The 23,655-nt window shown below is 48.9% G+C and overlaps 1 protein-coding gene across 1 annotated transcript in view; it reads left to right on the top strand.

Moving 5' to 3' along the window:
* The window catches only part of LOC135903206 (uncharacterized), a 258,736-nt gene that overhangs the window by 161,216 nt on the left and 73,865 nt on the right, over positions 1-23,655 (top strand). The window contains exon 3 of the mRNA XM_065433615.2: positions 18,697-18,787. The gene's annotated coding sequence lies outside the window, so the exon portion shown is untranslated. The remainder of the gene's footprint in view (positions 1-18,696; positions 18,788-23,655) is intronic.

The following is a 23,655-nucleotide window of genomic DNA, read 5'->3' as shown; positions in this document are numbered from 1 at the left end:
GCCGCGAGCAGATGTCTGTAGTGGCAAGCGGCGACGCCTATAGGTGCGCGCGAGTGTATGGTGTTGCTATCTGGCCGCGTCGCCAGCGTCGCCTCGACCTTGCCGCCTGGCGAGCTTCCAAGGGAAAGCCGCTACGGTACGCCAGGCGTGGTGTTCAGGCCTATGTATAGCCGTCGCGCGATCCGCATAGCTGATTGAGTGGGCGCCGCGCTGGGATGGCAACGCGCTAGCGCGCTCCGTGGGATTCGCGCGGACGGCAAACGCGGCTGCTTTCTCTTCCCAGACCGGCTTTTGCAAGAACAATGCGATGCCAGTGCGTCGCCGGTTTGTTGCACCTTCGGTGGCAGGTGTTCGCTGCGGGCGCGGCATGCAGGTGCTGAGCTCTTCGCGTCAGTTTTTGTTTCTTCTTCCCCTTTTTTTCTTCGTTCTTTAACTTTTTTTTTGTCTTTGAGACACCGTCGTTACTGTTGTTAGCGCCTGCGAACAGAAAGTTTGGTGAGTTTGTACGAAAGCGTGACTGGCCTGAGATAAAAACAAGTAAAACAAACGAGAGGATCACCGGACAAGCACGCCTCCCGTCGTGCCTGTTTTTCGCTTTCTCGGCGTCGGTGTCTGTAGTTCGGATTCGCCTGTAACGTAACTGTTTTACTTCAGCAGTCTTCTATATGAGTTTGACTATGGTGTTAGGCTGCTGAGCACGAGGTCGCGGGATCGAATCCCGGCCACGGCGGCCGCATTTCGATGGGGGCGAAATGCGAAAACACCCGTGTACTTAGATTTAGGTGCACGTTAAAGAACCCCGGGTGGTCGAAATTTCCGGAGTCCTCCACTACGGCGTGCCTCATAATCAGAAAGTGGTTTGGCACGTTAAACCCCATAATTTCATTTATATGAGTTTGACTAGTTGATCGAATATGCTTGAACGACTGAATATGTTAACGGGAAAACGGTGGACGAAGAAACGCGCATCGACAGGACGATCGCCCAATAGATTTTTATTCTTCGAAGGAGAACCCGTTATAGCGACGTTCTTCACCTGCTATATGAAAGGCGGCCCCAAAATACAGGGGCAAAATAACCTTTACGTGATCATCAATAAAATCTTCGGCGAGCGGTGCATTAAAAGGTAACTGTAGGTGCATTCTCAAAAAAAAAAAAGGAGTTCTCTATCGGTGAGAGGCAGCCATGGTTCAACTGACAAATGTCGATACCATACTTTTCCTCTATTTTTCTTGTGCCATATCTGCGTGCAACAGACGATGCGGTCACGCGACCCTTCTGCTTCGCCAACACACAAGCAGCAACAGTCTAATGTATTTATTTATTTATTTATTCATTTATTTATTTATTCTGTACGTATAGCGTGGTTCGATTTGTTTGTCACTTCACGATGAGCACGATGTATAGCGGTATAGCGATAAGCGATCACACAGTCCCCCTGCCGTGGCTATTTACCGCCAGACGTCGACTTGAGTCGCTGTGTGGATCGATGCGCTGTCCTGCCCAAATTGCTTCTCGATTCCGAGAGCGACTCACAACTATGCAGCTTTTCTCCCAGTCCCGATGCTTCAAAAAAATACGCGTCGTGATTTTATACTCGTGCCGTCATCGCCTGTGACCAGGGTCAAGAATTTCCAAGGACACGGTAAATCAAAACATGTACGACGCTCGTTCCGTTTGAGGAGGTGACGAAGTTGCTACGAATAACTTGTCTCCTAAGACAAGTCAATAGAGGGTTAGTATCCGAAGTTTATTATTTAACTCGCGGAAAACCTCGCCTGGTGGAGCGTTCTATAAATGCATTTAAAGCGTTTATCGACTAGCTAAATGAAAGTTATCATCCTCTCTCCACACTTGAGTCAGGTCTGACTGCTGCGCCAAAAAAAAAAAAAGCCCTTACCAATGAACAAAAGGTGAGGCGGATTTTCTTGGAGCTACAGCGTCGCACCTAAGGAATGCACACGGGCTCGCGATATCTTGTTTACGGCAAACGTGCCCCTAACGCTCCAGCATATAGGGCGTCCGTCTTATCTTACGGCCTCCGCTGTTGTGACGTACTTGTGCATTCCTACCACCTGCCGAGTCGTGATGTTTGGATGGATTGCCTTGGCTGATGAGGTTGCGTCTATATGTATATATAGACGTCTATATGATTGCGTATGTGTGCATATATATATATGTATATATATATATATATATATATATATATATATATATATATATATATATATATATATATATATATATAGTGAACGAGAAAGAAGGAAGCCGAAGGGTATGAATTCTATGTCATATCATAAGAAGCCAACAAACAATGACACCAAGGACAGCATAGGAGAGATGACTTGCACCTCTTAATTTAATTAAAGAAATGATAGATAAATTGACATGAAAGTGGATGGGAAAACGGCTCCGCGATAGCTCATTTGGTACGAGCATCACTCGCGTAATGCGAAGACGTGGGTTCGTATTCCACCTGCGGCCAGCTTCTTCTTATTTTTTTTTTTCATTCACGCAGGAAACGGGTTGAAATCTCGTGGGGAGCCATAAGAATTTTCGTTTGTGTACCTTGTTAAGTATACCGTAAGACCGCGATTGTCGTTAACGTCATGCCTGCGGCCATGGATTCCCATCACCGCGCAAACCGCGCGTATAGTGTCTCTCGTACAGCTATACCGTTTTACAAAGTACCCCCAGCTGTTCAAATTTGTTTAAAATTTGCGCGGTTGGATAACCGCGAAACGAAATAAAGAAATAAAACGACGAAGGACTACCGAAGGACGCCCGCCGCTTGTCCCCACGTTCATTACTCGCCCTTGACTGTTTTTCGCGCTATTTTTACGATGATCAATAAAAATACCGCGGGGGCAGCACACGCGTTTGGCACCGAGTAAACGGGCCAAGCTCGCTGTGGTACCCGCCGGATGGAGGGGCGGCTCGTGTGAAACGCGTAGAAGCCCGGGTCAGGCGCGGGTTAATTGCGACCCGCCAATGCATGCGTGTCCCAGTCTGTTCGCGTTGATGCATCGCCTTCCTCGGAATAGCCGTCGACCCCTTCGTGGCTCGGCCGTGCCGATTCTCCTCGATGCGCGCAGTACTGCCACCGGCAGTTATAACGGTAATGCAAGCGGCGGGGGCAGAGGGGAGGGGGGGAGGAGGAGGCGTCCGTGCGGGAGAGGGTGAACGCCTTCGAAGGCGGCGGCCGCAAGGGCTTGGCGCGTCCCCTTGCTTTTAGCGCGCGGCCGAGAATCCAGGCCGATGCGAGTCACGATGGCCCGTATGTGTTTCGTGCGGCTCTGTGCGTTTCGCGCCTTGGCCGCGCTATCAGGGAGGTTGCCAGCGCACGCGCTGCATCGCCCGCTATACCGGAAGTGTGCGAGTGTGTGGCTTCTCGATGAGGTGAAGGGTCGCGCGGCGTAGCTGTGTGTGTGCTGTATGCGCAGCAACCTTCGAAGATCTGTGGCTCACGTTGTGGTTGCTGCTCGTGCCGTGCTCCCAGAGGAAAGAAGAGCGTTGATAATAATGGCAATCGTTATTTATTTATGTACCGTGTCCATGAAGAGCCGGAGGCCTCGGTGATGATGTACTTCAGGAAAAGAAGAGCGAGAGAACAAGAAAGAAAGGCGTTAGGAGATAAGCAACACAGAGATACCATAGCACGTAAAATCAGTTACAAAAAAAAAATCAGTCTGAGGACTGGCTCCTCAATTGAAGATGTCAAGTTTGGAATGGCAAATCATGTTGCTGCACAGCAAGGCGTACCAAAGGTATTATAGTAAAATGAAGGAACATAAAGAGCCTAGGGTACCCTTTGGTAATTGGTAAGACAACTTTGGTAATTGTTCGTCCTAAACGCTCATATTTGTTACCGAGTGACCCGCCGTGGTTGCTCAGTGGTTATAATGTTGGACTGCTGAGCACGAGGTCGCGGGATCGAATCTCGGCCACGGCGGCTGCATTTCGATGGCATCGAAATGCGAAAGCACCCGTGTACTTAGATTTGGGTGCACGTTAAGGAACCCCAGGTGTTCGAAATTTCCGGAGTCCCCCACTGCGGTGTGCCTCATAATCAGAAAGTGGTTTTGGCACGTAAAACCCCATAATATTTTTTTTTGTTACCGAGTATACCGTTAGTAATTTCACCCTCACAGAGGATGTTCCTGCGCGCAAAACACCCACTTCGAAGGCAGTAAGGGTGTGAGTTGTACAATCTCAAACAATATATACACCATTTAGGACTTGGCCGATAACAATAATCGTCATCGATGTTGCATGCGTACACTTCTAATACTTTGCGCTCACTGCTTCGTCTCAGCAGCGCTGTGTCACTCTCACAGATGCATGGTGTTCGCGACCTTATACCGGGAGTGCAACGTTAAAAGATAATGGCCTCCAATCCACGTTGGGAAGCCGGTTGGCCAGCGAAGCTCTGGTATCATCTGTTCTGATAGACCAATGTGGCGTAGCCTTGAACTGGGTCCTGTCGAGCCTGAGTACGACGCCGTTCTGCATATTGACGTTGATATTCCTTATATTGACGTTGCTATTCCTTTCGTCGCTCATGGTATTCGCGCTGCTCTTGAGGCGTCTTAACTGCGCGTGGCTTTCTTTGGGCAGGAACAGCTGCATGCTATTCTGCTGTACCCGTCGCCGCTTATCGTGTTCGCGCTGCTCTTTGGGCGTGACCTTTCGATTGCGCTATCGGAACACAAACGAGATAAGTTGCTAGGCGGGTTCTTCTTTTAGATACGAAAGCGTAGTCACCTTACTCCCTGCTTCATATAGTCACGTGGTGATGATGTAGAAGAACACAGTAGCAATACTGTGAACGACAAAACTAACTTTTATTGGGCGAACCTGTGCCCACAAGACAGGCTACACTTATAGCACAACGATAGCGGCGAACACGGTCGGCGATCGTCGAAAATCTGATCAGCGGGTCAAGCGCGCCGGCTTTTATACAACAGTCGTCGAATGTTCCAGACTAATCGTTAGGACCCGCGTGCCTTCCACAAAGTTCTACACCATTCGCGTCAGGCGATGAAATCAGATAGCATAAGGTTTGGCGACAACAGACAGCGAATAGAAGCATCGATAACTTTCCAGAAACTTCGGATACATGCTGGCGCGTCCCGCACTGTGCGATAACATTTGTTAGACGGCGAAACGTGGTAGCCCGATAAAGCTAAGTACACGTGTCAGTATGCTACAGCTTCAGTTTCCTGACAACTACAGCCTATGCAACAGTAATCTTTACCGCGAAGCGCTTGCGGCGAACGCCATATGCGCGAATGCGAGCTTTCTGGTTCTTCTTTTTCCTTCCCCCGCACGGCCGGTGCCGCCATTGCCGCGGAGGCGAGCGCCATCTGGTGGTGCTGCAAGGAACCCAGCGGCGCACGCCTCCCGCTGTGTTGAGTTTTCGCCCACGGACGCGACAAATGCAATCGTGGGTAGAGGTATACAGCTACATTCTAAAAAAGGGAAATGCACTCTAGATGATGATTACTGTGGGGGGCACAAGATAATCCCCAAAGGTGCAAATTTTTCGGAGACTAGACGCAGAAAAGCTCTCTCATGAGCGTAATTTAATTTGCAATGCATAAAAACGACCTCCAGCTTTCTTTTCATTCCTCTCGTGTATCCGTGGCATGCTGCTTTGCACCGGTCGTCTTGGCGCCGTCAACCTGGCCGATCCATTAGAGCTTTCTGAAGAGACCAGCCACAGTGTTCCCTACTGAAAAGGAGAATCTAATTGAACATTCTCCAAATAAGCTTGCGTTCTGTATATACATATGCTACACGTTGCCAATGCGGCGCCTGCTCCGAAGCTGGACGCGCACCGCATGCGCACGTTTCTTCGATGTACTAAAACCCCTAAACTTCGTAAAGTAGCGACACTCTCCTCCTCCGCCTTCGCTCCCCCTCGCTTCTCTTTCTCTCCCTCCTCCACAGTGGCGCCGCCTACACTGCACGAGCGCAGCAACGGCGCCAACATGCGCTCCTCGCCACTCCGTAGAGACACCTCTCGAGCAAAAATGGCGCTGATGCACGGCGCGAGGGCCCACGTGATGCTTTTGGGCCAATAGCGACGCGGCGTCGGCCCGAGCGCGCCAGGAGGCGGCGGCGGCATTCTTCAAAGCGTGGCACTACTTTACGAAGTTTAAAGGGCTTTACGATGTACATTATATTTCGTTGTGGGACGGTTATATATACACACACACATTCTAAAGCGGAGAGGAGGTAATCTACCTTTGTAATTTCTCGTCGCACACAATTTGACCGTATTCGCGCAGACGTGTCCTCGAGCCATTTTATTTTTTTTTTGTTTTTGTTTTTTGTCAACCAGGCAATAGCGATTTAACCGCCGATAAGCGCGTGAGTGTCACACGGCGCTCCCATTAGCTCGTTCACAACGGCCACCGTCCGCTCTCACGCGCCAGTCTTCATTCATTGCGGCTCACGGCTGGAATATCTCGGGTCCGTATAATGAGCAATTACGCTCTCCTAGTCCTTGGTCGGACATGCTCGTCTCAATAACGTCACGCCGACGACCGTTCGCAGCCCTCATTAAAGCTCTCCTGGCCCACCGTCGGCGGGGGAAGTCCGCGAGAACGTTCGAGAATCGACGGGAGCCGCCGAGGAAGGTTCTTCGCCGCAGCGTGCCTCCAAGCCTATAGCGGAGCCAGAAAAAAAAAAGAAGTCTTCACAACCAAAGCTTAAAAGGCTGACGCGAGCATTAGTCACGCCTGAAAAGCCTTAGGCGCTCGGCCGGGACACTGCATATACTCCTTCTCGTACCCTACATGCTAACAACCTCGCAAGAAGTGCGCATGCGTGCACAGCTGCAGAGTCGTTATATAGCGCGTACTCACAGGCGGGCGGCTTTGCTGCAGGCCTGGTTGTGTGCCTCATTGGGCCCTCAAGGTTAGCTCCGTCTGTTTGCTCCCTTCTGTTCTTTTTTTTTTGTTTGTGTGGATTCGCTTCGCCTCCTGTTTGCTGTAGATCGTTTTTCTTTCCTTGCTCGCTTAAATTTTTTAAATATATTTTCTTTAGTGTCTTCAGCTTTCGTTGGCGGCTCTCCCTTTAACGACGCCTGCTCGGCTCAATTGCGTGGGAAAAGGCATGCGTCCGCCTCTTCGCGAGGCGTTAGCGAGTGACTCGCGAGTCTCTCGGCTGTGTCGCCTGCGACTCTCGTCTGGTGCGCAACAAGTTGCCGCGCAAAGTGCACCGAAGCGGAAGCGCGTGATCGTTTCGTGGCGACACCTATATATGCTACAGCTGTTCTCCCTTTGTTTCTTGTTCGCTCGTTGTTGGTTTCCTTCGCGAGTCTCTTGCGCTCCATTCCAAGGCGTCGTCTGTTCCTCCGCGAGCAGCAACTGAAGCGAGACGTGAAGTTTGCTATGTATACGAGACTCGCGTTGTTTGTTGTACGCGATGCCGACTCCAGCCGAGTATGGCGGATGTGGCAAGCTGTCGTTCGCCGCGGTCGTAAATAGTCCGCGCGGCCGACCAGTTCCGGAACGCTGAAGTATACAAGACCTGCCGTGAGCGCATGGCGCGCGACACGGAGAGTTGTCCCGACAGCGCGATGGCGACGTTCGGTCGAGAGTCCTGTTCCAAACAGTGTCCCCTCACGAACGTTCGCCGCTGCGTGGTCACTTGTCGCTGAACACGCGTGCACGCTGTCTGCGATCTCCGGACAAGCGCTACAAGGACTGCATGGTATATTACGCGTCTTACAGCCTTGTTCGGATATGTGGCTTAAATTCAAGCCCGTACATGCTTCGCTCAGACCAAGCTATCACACCTGACGTGAACGCGCCTAAGGTTAGGCATCGGGTATCTTGGGCACGTTCGCGCCAGGCGCTGTCTTGACCGAGTCAAGCACGGGCTCGAAGTTGAGGCGAATTTCTGCATAAATGCTTTTCTGGCTGCTGCAGCCCGAAAAAAAAATAAAGTGAGACGTTTCACCCGAGATGCCTATTTTTAAGTGCGACATAGTTTACGGGGTGCACTGCGCTTTCATGAACGCTTTGGGACAATATTGAATTTTTAGAGACAAAAAAAAATAAGGTTGTTTATAAAGCTCCTTGCTACCGGTTTCAACGAAGCTTCCCCGACTTCTGTGTATGCTACTTGGATCAAATGTTCCGCCTATACAACGTTACGTTGCACTAAGCAATAACGATGTTTGGTGGCTTAATTGTGGGTCTCCTTCCCCATTTCTGACGAGAATCATGCGTCGAAATGAACGTGGTACTTGAGGCGACTGGGAATGTTGACTGTGCGCATACAGTCTCGAGAACACATAAAATGTATCCGATCACCCCTTCTGGAACATAGATGCGTGGACACCAAAAAGCCAAGTCCATCCAAAAAAGGAGCCACACTAGAATGCGCCACTAAAGTCGGCTCAAAACCGTCCATAATACGCTTAACCAAGTTACCGTAACGAAATGCCAAGTGAAGAAGGAAGGACGAAAACGGAAAACGGCCGGCAGAGAATCGTTTTGACCGTGGGCAGCGTGACATCAACCGCACTTAAGGAACAAGTCTTCCCCTATATAGAAGCTGCCAGTTAACCTTGTCGCCGCGATATCTCCAATCTCGTAACTCGCATTTCTCTTCCCTTCGCATTCATTAACCATTACTCTAACGGACCATCGGTTATTACGCATTACGTAACCTGTCCAGCTTCCTTGTGTAGTTTCAACTGTAGGAATATCACCCGCTCTCGTTTGCCGTCTCCTTCGTAAGGCTATATGGTCCTGAAGTTTTCCTGTACAACGTTCGGTCACGGCCCTTGGTTACGCGAAGTGTCCGGCGCCTTGTTGCTGGCGGAACACGGTGGTTATAAATATCTTCCAGTGGCATCTTGTAAGTTGTCATTCGGGAAAGGCAACCTATTTTCGTACTGCGCTGATTTGCTTTTAGTGATGGACTCCGCGAATGCTTGGCTTGGACAGATTAAAACGCACTCCTTCGGTGCTTCAGGAGGTTGACCGTCAATCACAAACTCTTCTTTCCTTCGGCTTCAAATCCGCTACTGGATTTTACCAGTGCAGACTTTCAATCTGTTTTAAGGCGTAGGTTGCTGAGCGCCCGAGATGTGCGTTAGTCATTCTCTCCAAACCTATCCAGCCTATAGCATTTCCGCACATATTTCAGACATGCAGTGAAACTTAGCGCATACTCGATAGAAAAGTCGCCCAGTATATAAGAAGCTGGCAAAGTTGCCGCTTTGCAGCAGTCATGTAATGATACCTTGGCGGAACCTTTTTTCATTGCTTGGTCAGTATACACATGGGTCGTCTACCCTCATTGTAAGCGGTGATGTCCAGCGACGGCTGGCTAGCAGAGCAGCATGCCGTATACGTCCCGGTAACTGGATCCTTGTCCATATAAGCTCGCACCCGGCTGATCTACGCGTTCTTTTTCAGCAGTTCGCGCTGGCGTCCGCTAGTATAGTGCCGCCATATGCAGTAGGGAGTACACTTAACTATAAATACGACAACGATGACGCAGTTGACAAAAATGCGGGCTGGTGGGTATCGTTACTGGGCGCGCGTACCGCTGTTACAGCGTCACATGGCTTCGATTCCTCGTAATTTGTATTCGCTATTTCAAACAAAGCAGTTCAGCCGTGTGCAGCGTGTCTTTGAAGCGGTGGTTGAATGCGGCCTTCGGACTGCTGTACACTGACCGAACCCCGCATTCAGAAATGCCTCTTGAGGTTCATGCTTGACTTGGTTTAAATGACGTTTGTCGTGAACCCGCTGAAGCAAACGCCATGAGCGTCCTGCCATGGGCACATTGACGCCAGGCGTCATTTAAATGAAGTCGAGCATGGGTGTCAAGTTAAGATGCATTTTTGAATGCGGGGGTCACAGTATACCGACGTCCGCACTGCAGCCACTGATACAAAAAAAAAGAAAATGGTCCTGCCGATGCGACCCATGGCACAAGCTATAGGCGGCACCACGCATGCGCACACTCGCCTTGCCCGCTCACTGACGACTTCGTGAAACTGCGTAGACTATCACGTTAACGGTCGGTCGCAGACCTTGAACGATTTGCCCAAACACATAATAGCCACGTAACAATTGCTACTGATCTCTGCCAACTGCCCACCTTCGATCGTGACCCCTGTAACGATGCTCTCGTTTTTTTTGTTGCTCCCGTTACACCTATATACCGAGTCGCGCACCGGTCAACCACTGCCCCCGGTGTCTCCGCTCGCAGCTGGAGCGCGTGTCCATTACGGCCTCCATTAGAGCTTGCCGCGGACGGCAAAGGGACGACGCCGCGGTGTTTGCAAGGAGCCCCCCCTCCGGGGCTGACCCGAATGGAGGGCAATCACAGCCCCGACCAGCAGCAGCGGCTGTCCGCAAGGCACGGTTGTCCTGTCTTTCCTGCGGGGCATAGCGCGAACGGCCCTCAGCAGCAGCAGCATCGTATTATGCCGCTGCCTTGGCCGACGGACACGCCATTTGGGGAAAGGAATGCGGCCCAGAAGTGGAGCAGACGGCAGCTATAGTTTGCAAGTGGCTATCGCCGCTGTTGTGTCGGCTTCCTTCGCAGTCGCCTCAAGTGTCGCGTTTATAAACGAGCTCGCCGTTACGCAAGCCTTTTCTCTCTTCTTATTTTTTCTTGTGCGTGTATTTGTCTGTGCGTTCACTTCTTGCGCATGCTGGAAAATGAGGTGCGAATGAAAAATAACTTGAAGGGCGGCCGCGGATGCCACGGGGCCCTCTATACATAACAGTGAAACTTTCTCTCTCTCTCTCGAGTCGCCCTAATTTTTGCGGAGGCACTTGATTCTTAGCCTATTCGCACCTTTCTTTGCGGGCACTCGCTGCCACCGTAATTACGTACCTATACCCTTTCTCGTTTCTTTCCTTCCTAACTATAGCCGTGACACAATTTTCTTTTCTTCTGCATGCTTTGCGCTGCTTTCGTATACCTATATCTCCATTAGTCTGCACTGGCGCTCTAGATACGTATCACACGATGGTTTCTTTTCTCCATACGCGCTTTCTCTCCTTCACTTTTCTTACTCTTCTTTCCTTTTCGCTAATTGTCGTGACTCTTCCACTGACGTCTGTTTCTTCTATTTCGTGCCGTTGTAATCTTTCTCTCAGCCTTCCCGAACCACCGCGTCTGTTTCCATTTGTTACGCATACTGTCGCCGTCGTTACTCTTTGCAATATTTTCGTCTGCTTCTCCGTGTTCTTATCGTCTGTTTCTAGGCATTCTGTTCGTCTGTTTCTCCGTCTTTCATCGCCTGTTTCTAGGCGGTTTTTTCCTCTTTTCCTCAACAATCTTTTCGCCTGTTTTTCGGCACATATACGCGCATGGCCGGTCCCTTTCTTTCTTTGTTCTCCCCGTCGTCTGACGCGCTGCAGCAAGCTTTCTCTTTTCGCCTTTCGCTCGTCGCACGCGACCCCGTGCGCTCTTCTCCCTAGCCCGAGACGGTCTGGCCTCATCGCTCACAAGGAGGAGGCGCACGACCGTGCCTGTTCTTTCGTTCCCTTTCGTTACTGCAGACCACGGCATCCGCGCGGCGCGGTCAGTCGGTTCCACTTTTTCTTTCCACGCGCGGCTTGCAACGCTACGTAGGGCCGCCCTCGCCTCCTTCTCCGTACATCCATATCCCTTATAGCACTTCTCGCCTTCTGCTGCTATGCGTTTTTGTTGTTTTCGTGTTATTCGTGGTCTATATATACACCTACTCCTGTCTCTCTTGGGGCGCCTTTGTAGTTCTCTTCATTTCTTACTACTTTTCTCATCTCTCTCGGCGTTTTTTAGTTTTTTTCTCCTGTTTCCGTCGGCTCTATGCTGAGCGCGGCCATCGCCTCTTCTTCGCATCCTGTATTTCGGCGTGACCGACAAAAGAACTAGACCTTGAACTGCGGAGCGCAGCTACTACGGTTGCACCGGTCTTTCAATTCTGGCCTTTTTGCTGTTTCTATCCATAGTGCTCCGCCTCAACCCTATCTTTTCGTCTGCGATGAAATAGAGAGAAACGTAAAAAAGAAAAGAAAAGCAGAAGGCATCTGACTTGGAACGGCTGCTATGTTTCCTCTGCACTCGTAAGCCATTGTTGTTTTCTTGGGGATCTGTGTTCTTTATTTTATTTTTCTCAGCCGGTACCGCCGCCACGCAGTCGTGGTTGCTTTTGCTTGTGTTGCCGCCGCTGAGGATTAATCTGCCCTTGAAATCCATTGTGTTCTTTGTCCGATACGCTCCATTGAGGAAAGCGTTTTCCCCGTGACCCCACCCCCAGTCGGGTCCAGGCAGGCATGTTTGCTGCGTTGGAAGAAGCCGTCTGATCGAAGAAAAAAAAATGGGATGTGGTTGTTGAAGTATCTGGGGCGAAGAGGTGTGGAGCCACTGTGGCTGCAGCATTTGGGCCCGTTGAGGCGTTGTCGATCGTACTTCACTGTAAAGCGACAGGCCTGCCTCAACGGTCAGCTCGCGAAGCCGACGATACCCTTGATTTCCGTTGTTCAAAGGAAACAAACGGCAACAGCTGTAAACCTCACTGCGGTAGCTGTTATTTTATATAGCTTTGATGTGTATACATTCGCACACCGGTAAGGAAAAAAGAAAACCAACAAAACTTCGTTTTTTTCCATTGTACCTAATCATCGTGATCGTAGGCGTCATCTTCCGCGGGCTCTGTCTCTGAGCTACCGAACGAAAACGTCGGTTTGGCCTACGTCTTACTATGGACTATCAGGCTGTGACGGGAACGGTGGACACGTCAAAGATGGCCTGGGGGTCAAAATGAATCGGGAGTCCCCCACTTACGGAGCGCCTCATAATCAAATCGTGGTTTTGGTGCGTAAAACACCAGAATTCAATTCAATTCAAGCTAATCCACCAATTACTTCATGTTCATCTTGAGTATTTTTTTAAGGTATTGTCTCGACTGGATCGCCGCAAGCTTTATTATTCTTCATTTTCATTTTATTCAATGTATATGCATAGCTTGGTGAATACGGAATAATATGCAGAGACAGGTCCCAAAGGGCTACAGTGCAGAGGATCGTCTCGTGAACAAATGTAGAAGCATAAAAAATGTACAAGAAGACAAGGGGAAGTAGGAAGAGAGAACTGGGAAGAACATTTAAACACTGACACAAACGTTACAAACTTCCGGCAAATCACTTCTTTAGAATACTTCCGGTAGGAGGAACGTTCAATAAAGGGAACAATTGTCATTCGCACGGGTGTTGCTCGAAGCTACAAAGAAAACCCATACGGGTTTCCCAGAAAGGGCACCTTGCGGGATTCCGCGGAACTGATTTGCCACGTTCAGCGTCCCTGTGCCTCCAGTTGTCGATTAATTCACTCTCGTTCTGCGACCTGCAGCAAGGCTTCCTGGTTAGCTCAGATGGTAGAGGGACCGCGCCGGAGAGACGTTGGTTCCGGGTTCCGTCCCCAGACCAGGACAAATTTTTTTTTTCTTTAACTGCGAAGCTTTCCTTCTGAGAAACCCGCATAGGATTTCTTTGTTGCTTCTTGCTACGCTCGGTTGGATGACAGTTTTTCACTTCCATTATAAAACTCTGCGCGCTTTTCTTTTTAGTTTTGTTTTATACGCTTGCACTTTTTCTTAATGCTTGCAAGTCGATGCGCCATATGTCCCGTGTGCGGCTGTTTTCCAATGTCAGCTGACTCGCGAAGGAGACAAGGAAGGAAGGAAGGAAAAAGTGGAGAAGGAAACGCAGGGAGGTTAACCAGTTTAGCTTAACCGGTTTGCTACCCTACGCATGGGAGAGGGATGGGGGAGAGGAAAGATGGGGAAGGGGGAGAGGGAGAGAGCACATAGCACAGCACACACACATCGTCCGTTAGTCCATCGATATGGCATGGTACGTGATATCACTGTCACAGCCGCTTGTCCAATCCCGTCTCTTTCAAAAACCGAAGTAGTCTCTTTGTCGCCTTCACCTGCGATGTCTTCTGTCGGTGGAATGTGAAAATCGTGTCGAGGGACAATGGTCTAGTGTCAAGGTGCGCTAGAACGGATGCCAGGGACTGTCGCTGAACATTACATTCTGTACAGTCGCACAGAATGTGTTCCAGCGTCTCCTCGCAAAGACAGGCATTGCCGAGAGCGTTGTCTGCCATTCCAATGCGGAATGAGTAAGATTTCGTGAAAGCCACCCCTAGCCATAAGCGGTAAAGCAGTGTCGCCTCTCTTCGGCGGAGTCCAGTTGGCATATAGAGATGCATCAAAGAGGGCAGGTGGTATTGACGGTTGCTCTGGTTGGTCTGCCTGTTTGGTGTGCACCATAGAGAGAGCGTGATCTCCTGTGCAAGCACTCGAAGTCTGCTAGCTGCGTCGGATCGTGAAAGCGGTATGGCCTCTTCTTGTGCCTCTTCAAGAGCTGCCAGAGCGGCATTATCGGCGTCTTCATTTCCAGTGACGCCGCAGTGACTTGGAAGCCACTGAAACGTCACGTGGTGTCCTTTCTCCTGTGATGTATGGAGTAGGCATCTAATATCGAATACGAGCTGTTCGAATGGCCCGCGAGGCAGAGCAGAGCTGAGGTAAAACGTTCATTATTCAGGAGTGCCTCAAGTGTGCGTGACTTCCTTGCGGCTTTCCCACCCCACACATTTGGTGGAGCGAGTTATCAGAGGGTTACCGGCTTCTCGCCGTATAAGACATTGGAAATCCACCATTGCCAGGCGGCGCCAATCACGATGATAATGATTTACTGACATCCCCTTGAAAACGGGGTGGTGACAAAGTCACCTGTACCCTGCTTGAGAGCGTCAGGTATGCTGTACACGTTTTTCTTCCTAGCATTTTAGTATGCATCTCCTTAACCCTTTACTGCACCTTGTTGCATTTACGCAACATTCTGATGAACGGCGTTAAAAACCGAAGCAAAGTCAGTTTGGAGCTTCCTGCACATGTTGTTGCATATCCGCAGCATTGGTCTGTAAAACGCGGCACCTTGTGCTGCAATTTGTGCTAATTCTTTGCATCTTCTACCAAAACAAACGTGGCGGAGGCTGCGCGCGCCATCGAGCAGTCATATAGGTAAGTTTTACAAATTGTAAATGTATTTCTCCATAACAGAAAGCGCAAAAAAAATTGTTACGCTATGCTGCACATCCTTCTGACTCTGTAGGTTCAAAAAAACATTGTAATTTCGGAATAGTTTGTTCCTGGCGACAGAACGTTGCTATGTTGCACAAATGCAACAACGTGTGCATGGTTTATTTTCTTCGGAATAGTGAAATGGCTCCGAAACGCTGGTAGGGCCCAGCAATTCCTTCTGATAGTGAAGGCAGTGACTATTCAATTAGTCACGACAGCCACGAGTGTAAGTCTGTTTCGATCCAATATGTGGACAAGATGTTCTCTGGTCAAATTTCCTTTTTTCTTTTCAAAAGTACGTCTGTGCCTCCGCACGTTGCCGTGTCACGTCGTCACGGGCACGGCTTTACGTCTGTGCTTCGATGTTCTACATTTTGACAATAACCCGAAAACACTGCATTGTTTCCTGGCTGGACGGGAATCTGCATGACGTACTGCACGAAGTGTGGGAACCACCTGTGCTGCACAAGCATGTACAAGTGCTTCTTTTTGTTCCACACTAAATCATAGGTGCACCAATGATTGTCTCGTGCAAATAAGCATCTGAGTATGAATTGCACTAAATCTATCTTTACTTTCAACTTCTTCTTTATTTGCACATTGTTGCAAATATGCAACATACCCTTTTTCTGCAAATTGAAACTACAGACATTCGCTGAAGTAAGTTTCCATGGGAGTACAGGTACTATTATGCTTCCCTACAACTCCATGAATAATATTTTGAGGAAACAAAAAATTGTGCAGTAAAGGGTTAATCCTTTTCTTTCTTTTCTTCCTAAAAACTGCTCTATCTACATTGTACCGCTACTTATGCCTCTAACGGATTCGTTCGCATCGATCTTTTCCCGGTTTTTCTTTTTTTTTTTTATCGCCAATACCCTAAACGACTCTTGCTTATCTCGACTGCTCGCCCGTTGATGCTTACGTGCACTTTAAATCCAAGTGCTTCTGAAAGATGTACTGTAAACAAAACGGCAAAGCAGCGTCATCTCATTTGGTTATGCCAGGAACCTTGCGTGACGACGATTGCACGACATGCGTATACACGGGGCAGATTAAATCGCTGGAGCTCGGCAGAAAGAAAGTTGGCCGCCATTGATCGTCTTGCAGATGTCTCATTTTTAAGCCTAAACAACATTTGAGCGATTTCGCGCGCCGAGAGCTGCGAGCGACGTAAAGCCCAAACCCCGCGAGAGCGATCTTGTGCGCCACGGCGACCAGCGACGATACTGAGCCCCGAAACGGGCCATCGCGCGAAACGGATCGCTCGTTCTTGTCGCTCGATCGCTCCGACCTGGAAGTCTAGAATTCGTCGCCCGGAAGTGCTATGAGCGACCAGCCAATAGCGCGTAGCCGGAACTGGATGCATATCAGTCAAGTACAATAGCACTTGACTGGTGTACTTGACCGTGCGACTGTCGCACGGAACGAGCAAACGGCTAAGTTTTGATAAGTGAAAGAATAAGAACATATACTGTATGTCATTCCAAAATATTTTGTGCGGCTCTTTACAGTAAAACACGTCAACTTTAATAAAGCACGCGTTGCGCCAGCTTCGGCGCGTATTTGAATCCCTCATACCGGCAACACCGGGGAGACGTCGCTCAGTCTTCGCTCGCGTGGGGTACGACTTTTCGGCGACGAGCGAACGCGACAGCCATCTCCATCGCGTCGCTTGTCGCGCGCAAGATCGCTCGCGTGGGGTTTAAACTTAAAGGGCCGTCGGGCGACCAGCTCACACGTTCCAGATGCTCGATGGCTCGGTTGTACAAATCTAGAATTCGTATATCGTCGAGCAGTGGGACACCGGCTGGCCGAACACGCGCTTCCTCCACGCCACCGCTCCTCCTCCGGGTGTTGCGGTGTGCTTTGCCGCCACGGTGTGACTTCCCATCGAGGGGCCGTGGTTTTGCATTCCCATCATCACTGCAACTGGAGACGAAATGCGTAAGAAAAAAAATCGTGAGCCATTTGAAGGCGGATGACCAGTGAAGCTGTTTAGCACGCCTCACAGAGGTGACACACAATTTTGAACACAGGCACGAATTCGTTTACTGTGGTTCACGAACTCATTTACAAACTCATTCATGCGTGCCTAGGAAACCAGACAGGCGTGACGTTTCGACGGGACCGCACCATGGGAGAGCGGAAGGAAAGGAGATACTCGGGCGCTTGGAACGCCGACAAAGAGAGGGCAGGGCGAACATAGACGGCCGACACCGGTCAAAGTGTAGTATCCGTTCTGATAAGCTTAATATGCGATACGCGTGTTCTGTTTGTACCCAAGATAGCAAACTTATTTTTTGCAAGTTGGCGGAGCGCTTGCAGCCTCTGCATTACGGGGGTATATGAGCCATAGCATTTTTTGTTTGCTTGCGGCGCTACCGTCTAAAAAAAAGCTTATACCGTTTGGGTTGTATTTTGTCGCCAAACAATAATCGTCATCTGTCTTGCCCACATTTCATTTCTTTAACGCTGCGAGCCCGGTACTTCCCAGTCACGAACGGCATGCGCGTTATCCGCTTTAACGCAGCATTCTCGACAGGAAATTAGCGAGCGCCGAGATTTCAAGAGAGGAAACGCAAGCATGGCAGATGGCGAAGATTGTTGTGGCACAAGATAAGCCCCAAAGGATATAAACCTTTTCTTTTTTTTTTAGTGTATGAGGCACTGCTGATGGTGATAGATGCCTGCCTTGAGATTGTTTCTTTATTGAAACGTACGCTGTTGTGTACGTTGTATGCGTGATGCCAATGAATGTGTGCACTGTTCGCTTCACTTTGCGTCTGCTAGTAACCTCTGCATTACGTGGGGGATGAACCATTGCATTTCTGCTTGCTTAGGGGGGCGGGGGGGGGGGTCGGGTATGAGCCATTGCTGAGGATAATTTTCGCTGACGCACACGAACAATACACGTAGACCTAGCCTTTTGCAGCTTCGCTGTAGAAAACACTGGATCTGTGGGTTGTATGCACGGCTGAAAAAGCCGCCGAAACTCGTTTCGAATTCGGCAAGATTTCGTGTGCTTGTGTGGAAGGCGCGTATATACGGGACGGGCGCCGCTCGATTTCCGAAATCACGCCGTTGGAGCATTAGCCGCAAAAGCAGGTTGTGACGCGGCTGTCGCCTGCGTACAGTTGTCGCACTCGCAGGCCAATCGCAGTGGCAAGTGCGAGCTCGCATTGGCCGAAGCACACGTGACCAAGCGTGTATGTAGCGTTTGGCCGGCGCCGCAGCCTCAGGGGTTTGGCGCTGCTCGCGGAGTTTTGCAGCACGAAGTAAGGCATGTTGTTGGGCTATAGTCGGTTCGTAGATTCAGGAAAATTTTAAAACTGAACTCTGCCTTTTGTGTGTGCATCTATGTTTCTGTTCACGTGCCGTCTCCTTCGCGCAGTTCAAAATTTTGCAACGTGCCCATTGCCGCTGCATCCCGATGTGAAATACGAACACGATTGCTGCTTCCCTAAGGTTTTACGCGCGGTAGAACGAAGCCGCCAAATAGGTGCGATTCTCCACGACGGAAAAGCGATTCGTCGCTAATTGGCTGTTTTTCTGTTTTCTGTTTGCACACGCAGGTGTCGTCACACTCAGCAGACCTGCGTCGTCTTCGGTAATCAACGTGGGCGCCTTCTGCACCAGCAGTACTTCTGGAGAATTTCGCAACAGGTATGACTGAGCAACTCTTGTCACGCATGGCCACTGCTTTGTGAAGCTTGCGCGTCTCTTGCGTGCGATTACTTCATTGGATTAAGCGCTTTTAGGAGCACAGTTCTGAGACGCCCGGTTCCCGGTTTGAGCGTCGCCGTCCGTGGGCGTAACCGCGCCAACACGCTCGCGCCTTCGTCGTTGTCTTCTTCCACAGCGTTCCCATTCTGCCCCTCCCTCTGCGAAGGCGCTGACGGCACTGGCCCACTGCCAGTCGGCGCGGCAATTTCGGTCTCAGATTCCTTGCCTCAACATAGCGCGAAATCAAAACAGGTATACAGCTGCGCTCAAACTTCGCATTAGGTAGTATCGTACTCGACGGCCATTTTTTTTTTATTTGCCCTATTTCGCAAACAACTCCAGACAAACCTATGTATCCCGAACAGTTCGTATTGAGCTTTGACGGGTAATCCGACTTCTTACCCACATTTTGTCTTTTAAAGTAAGTGGTTTCTTTTTGTACTTCCCCCCGCTTTGCATCGACGGCTTTCTCGCCGAGTACACTGCCCTGATCCCGGAGGCAGTGCAATCAAAAGCTTAGCCCATTCTGGAGACTATTTAACCAGACCTGGTAACGGTGTGAGCCGATCCACAGCCCACGGTGTGCTTCATATGCAGGACAATAATGTGATCTGTTAACGCGGGAACATTCTGGAGTCAGTGCAACGTCGCAGCACCCGCACGCTCCATGGAACTATTAACTAATGGATCCAACCAAACAGTGGCCCCAGCAGCATATCTCAAGAGGGCTCTGTCCATCCATTTTCTTTAATTGGCATGAGCAAACAACAAAAAACAATGTTGGCGCCAAGAGGTGGGGCCGGCCGGCTACCGTTTTTCCCTTTTTTCGCATGAGAAACGGGTATAATATATATATATATATATATATATATATATATATATATATATATATATATATATATATATATATATATATATATATATATATAGAGAGAGAGAGAGAGAGAGAGAGAGAGAGAGAGAGAAAGAGAGTCTTTCCTCCCTTCTAGTGCAAGTCGTTCCAATGTGTGTTCGCAAATCAAGTCACGCCGCCACGTAAACGTGACCTGGGCCGAAGAACGGCGAAATCGCTCGTTCTCTCCGTTTCGTAGAGAAAAGTTCGGCGAAACTTCTAAACGGCCGCGTTGGTGGCGTCTCCCGTTCTCGTTCCGGACTACGTTCGGCCTCACGGGTGCCACTACGGCGATGGCCTTTTCTTTTTGCGCCGATTGTTAACACCCGCGAGGCAAGTTTCAAACTCGGCCGAGCCGGTTTTATAAAGGGAATATAGGGAGAACATATTAAGTGGATATAGATTAATACATTAGGCTTCTGAAGTGCGTAATAAGTTGGCCTTACTGCGAGCAGGAGGTTTGCCGTAAGGTCTTGGTTCCAGTGCATGTTGCCTCTCTCATTGCTGCCGAATTTGTATTTTTTTCTAGGCATGTTAGCAATGTGATATATATATATATATATATATATATATATATATATATATATATATATATATATATATCATTACGGGAACGTTCTTTTCTGACATCACCTCGTGTTTTCATACATTTTTCACTAAACAACTTATTGCTTGTGGGGAAACGCGGCGACAAAATAGGTGCCAAGATTTGCAACTTTCATCCATAGAAATCTTCAGACGTTTTTGGTTCATAGAAGCTTTTTCGCTCGTAAGAACTTCTTATCTGTGGCTGACCGAAGAACAACAATCAATGATTGGTTGGCTCCTACTCCTCCGAACGCTTCTAACTTCAGAACCCTTTATGCGTGTGTGCGCATGCGTGCGCATCGGTAAGAAAATAATAGAACTGCTCAATGGTGACGCGGAGACCTGGTGACATCACACGCAGAGGGTGACGTCAGAAGAGACCACTGAAGAACTAAAAAAAAAACGTTACTTTTGTACTCTGCCAGACCACATTATTGAGTGGTTCGGGTATTTAAACAGCTACTGCACAAATTGTAGTGTTCCTTTCATTCCTTTCATTAGGCAATACAAGAAAGCTTGCAGTGAGAGGTGTAGCGTTGTCGTTCCCATAAGAGTTTGATCACTTGCTACAGTGAACTGTGACTGATTTTTCTTTTTCTGAAAAGACCAACGGCGGGCTTTTAAAGTGTGCATTTATATTGGTATGCCATGAAAGGATGAGAAGACAAAATATTGAAAAACAAGCTCGGACGTCTATTTTCCGAATTAATAATAGGTTTCTTCGTGGAGAAGAAATGAAAGTTGGGTGCTGCGAAGAAACAATGACCTTATCCCACCACAGGCAATATTAGATGTCTGTTTCCCCTAAAAAGAAAGAAAAAAGATTTTACATTGCGCGCGTGCTTCAAGGTAATATTCTAAAGCAATAATGAAAGCAAATTGCAGCTTCCCGTGTACAATGTCCTATGTTTCCCACCGTAATATGTTAAAAAGCAAAGGTTTTTGCGCTTATTGCTACTTCGATATTGCTAAAATTTTGCAGTAGCAAGAGCGCGTCTTATAGTCCGGATCGTTCAATGTAACACTCGGTACTGTTGTTTTCTTGGCTTGCCAAGAAAAAAAAAAAAGAGAATTTGCCTTCGTTGGTGCCTCTCGTAGACTCTGCATCGCAACCCTCCTCCTCCTCCTCAAGCTAGCAACGGAGATCAATCTCGCAAGCCATGCTTTGCCGCATTGCCGGCGCCGGGAGCCAGCAGGTGATGTCGTAGCCGCCATTTTTGTCGACACTACTTACGGCGAGGGGCGCAGTTGGAGACAACTTGGCAGTTCTTTTTTTCTTGACAAGCAGGCAAGTAACAGTACCAACAGTTAGTGAAAGATCTGGACAATCAAATGCGATGTTCCTGCAAAATTGGAGCAGCACCAAAGCCAGCGGTGTAAGCGCAAAAATTTTTGTGACACGTCTCTAGGAAAATCGCCAGGGGGTCGCTGTATAAGGAGAGAGCGAACGAAACGGGAGGAGGGTGAACGAAGCTTGAGCCGCCATTTCGGCCAAGGGCGCGACGGGATCGGCATGCGCCTCGTTTCTCGGGCGTCAACGCGCTCTCCGCATCTACGCCACGCCGACGGCATCCTGGGGCCGCGAACGTAGACACACGTAAGAAGAGAAAAAGGGACAACTCAAAGCCATCTACACAATGAAACCGGCAGCGCAAAGTACACATTAAACTAGAGAGGGAGAGAATGACCTTTCTTTCAAACTGCGCTACTCCAGCCTCCGTTTTTCTCCCCGCCCTATACGACAGTGGCGGGGCTCGAAATATTTGCGAGAACGCTTTAACGGCTTTCCTGTGTGGGTGTGTAGCGTCGCGAGGAAACGGGCGAGTCTTGGCGGGCTCGCAGGCAGCTTTTCACGCCTCGCCTAATGGTGTTGCTTTGTTTTCCTTCCAGTCTCTGTATAGTTGCTTCGTAAATGTAAAGCGAAGATTGAGAACGTGGCGCGTTATCAAAGCTTGCCTGAATTGAACAGTGTCGGACTGTTCGCCCGCGCCTGAACGCAGTGCATGCAGTGGCTGCACGTCGATAAAAGCAGGCGGCGGGCCGATCTGCAGTTGTGTCGATGTCCTCGCGGCAGTGAACGAAAACGTGCGTCCGACTACGCAGGTTTAAATTTTCTTATAGACATTTAAAACCAGAAGCTCGTTTACCTTGCCTGAAACAGAATCTTCGGCAAGCTTAGGTCATTGCCCTATCGTACCTCTAATCGCTGCCATACCCGCCTAATTAGGCGAACGGCAAGGGAAGAGTATTTCATTTTGTATTTATCTCTGGCGGCTTTTCGCTCTTGTTTACGAGCTGTAGATCCCGTCAGGATTAACAAAACGCTGACAATGGCGGAATTCTATTGAGACCCACGGAAAACTTTTTTTTGTAATAGTTTTGTTGTAAGATAAATGAGTCTGTGTTTCTCGTTTGCCTTTCTCATCTGTCTGTCTGTCTGTCTGTCTGTCTGTCTGTCTGCCTGTCTGTCTGTCTGTGTCTGTCTGTCTGTCTGTCTGTCTGTCTTTCTCGTCTTTTCTCGTATTTCTTCCTTCCTTTCTTTCTCTCTTTCTTTCTTTCTTTCTTTCTCGTTTGTCTGTCTGTCTGTCTTTCTTTGTCGTCTGTCTGTCTGTATTTCTTTCTTTCTCATCTGTTTTTCTTTCTCGCCTGTCTGTCTTTCTTGTCTGTCTGTCTGTCTGTCTGTCTTTCTTTTTTTCTCGTCTGTGTCTGTCTGTCTGTCTTTCCTTCTTTCTTTATTTCTTTCTCGTCTGTCTGTCTGTCTGTCTTTCTTTCTTTCTCGTCTTTCTTTCTCTCTTTCTTCTCGTCTTTCTTTCTTTCTTTCTTTCTTTCTTTCTTTCTTTCTTTCTTTCTTTCTTTCTTTCTTTCTTTCTCGTTTGTCTGTCTGTTTGTCTCTCTTTCTTTCTTTCTTTCTTTCTCGTCTGTCTGTCTGTCTGTCTGTCTGTCTGTCTGTCTGTCTGTCTGTCTGTCTGTCTGTCTGTCTGTCTGTCTGTCTTTCTCGTCTGTTTTTCTTTCTTTCTTTCTCGTCTGTCTTTCTTTCTCGTCTCTCTGTCTTTCTTTCTCGTCTGTCTGTCTGTCTTTCTCGTCCGTCTGTCTTTCTTTCTCGCCTGTCTGTCTGTCTGTCTGTCTGTCTGTCTGTCTGTCTGTCTGTCTGTCTGTCTGTCTGTCTGTCTGTCTGTCTGTCTCGTCTTTCTTTCTTTCTTTCTTTCTTTCTTTCGTTCTTTCTTCCTTTCTTTCTTTCTTTCTTTCTTTCTTTCTTTCTTTCTCGTGTGTTTGTCTGTCTTTCTTTCTCGTCCGTCCTTTCTTTCTTTCTCGTCTGTCTGTCTGTCTG

The sequence above is a fragment of the Dermacentor albipictus genome, chromosome 2 (assembly GCF_038994185.2).
Source record: "Dermacentor albipictus isolate Rhodes 1998 colony chromosome 2, USDA_Dalb.pri_finalv2, whole genome shotgun sequence".
Lineage (NCBI taxonomy): Eukaryota > Metazoa > Arthropoda > Arachnida > Ixodida > Ixodidae > Dermacentor > Dermacentor albipictus.
Note: the sequence above shows the minus strand (reverse complement) of the source record. Positions and strands in the feature narration are given on the sequence as shown.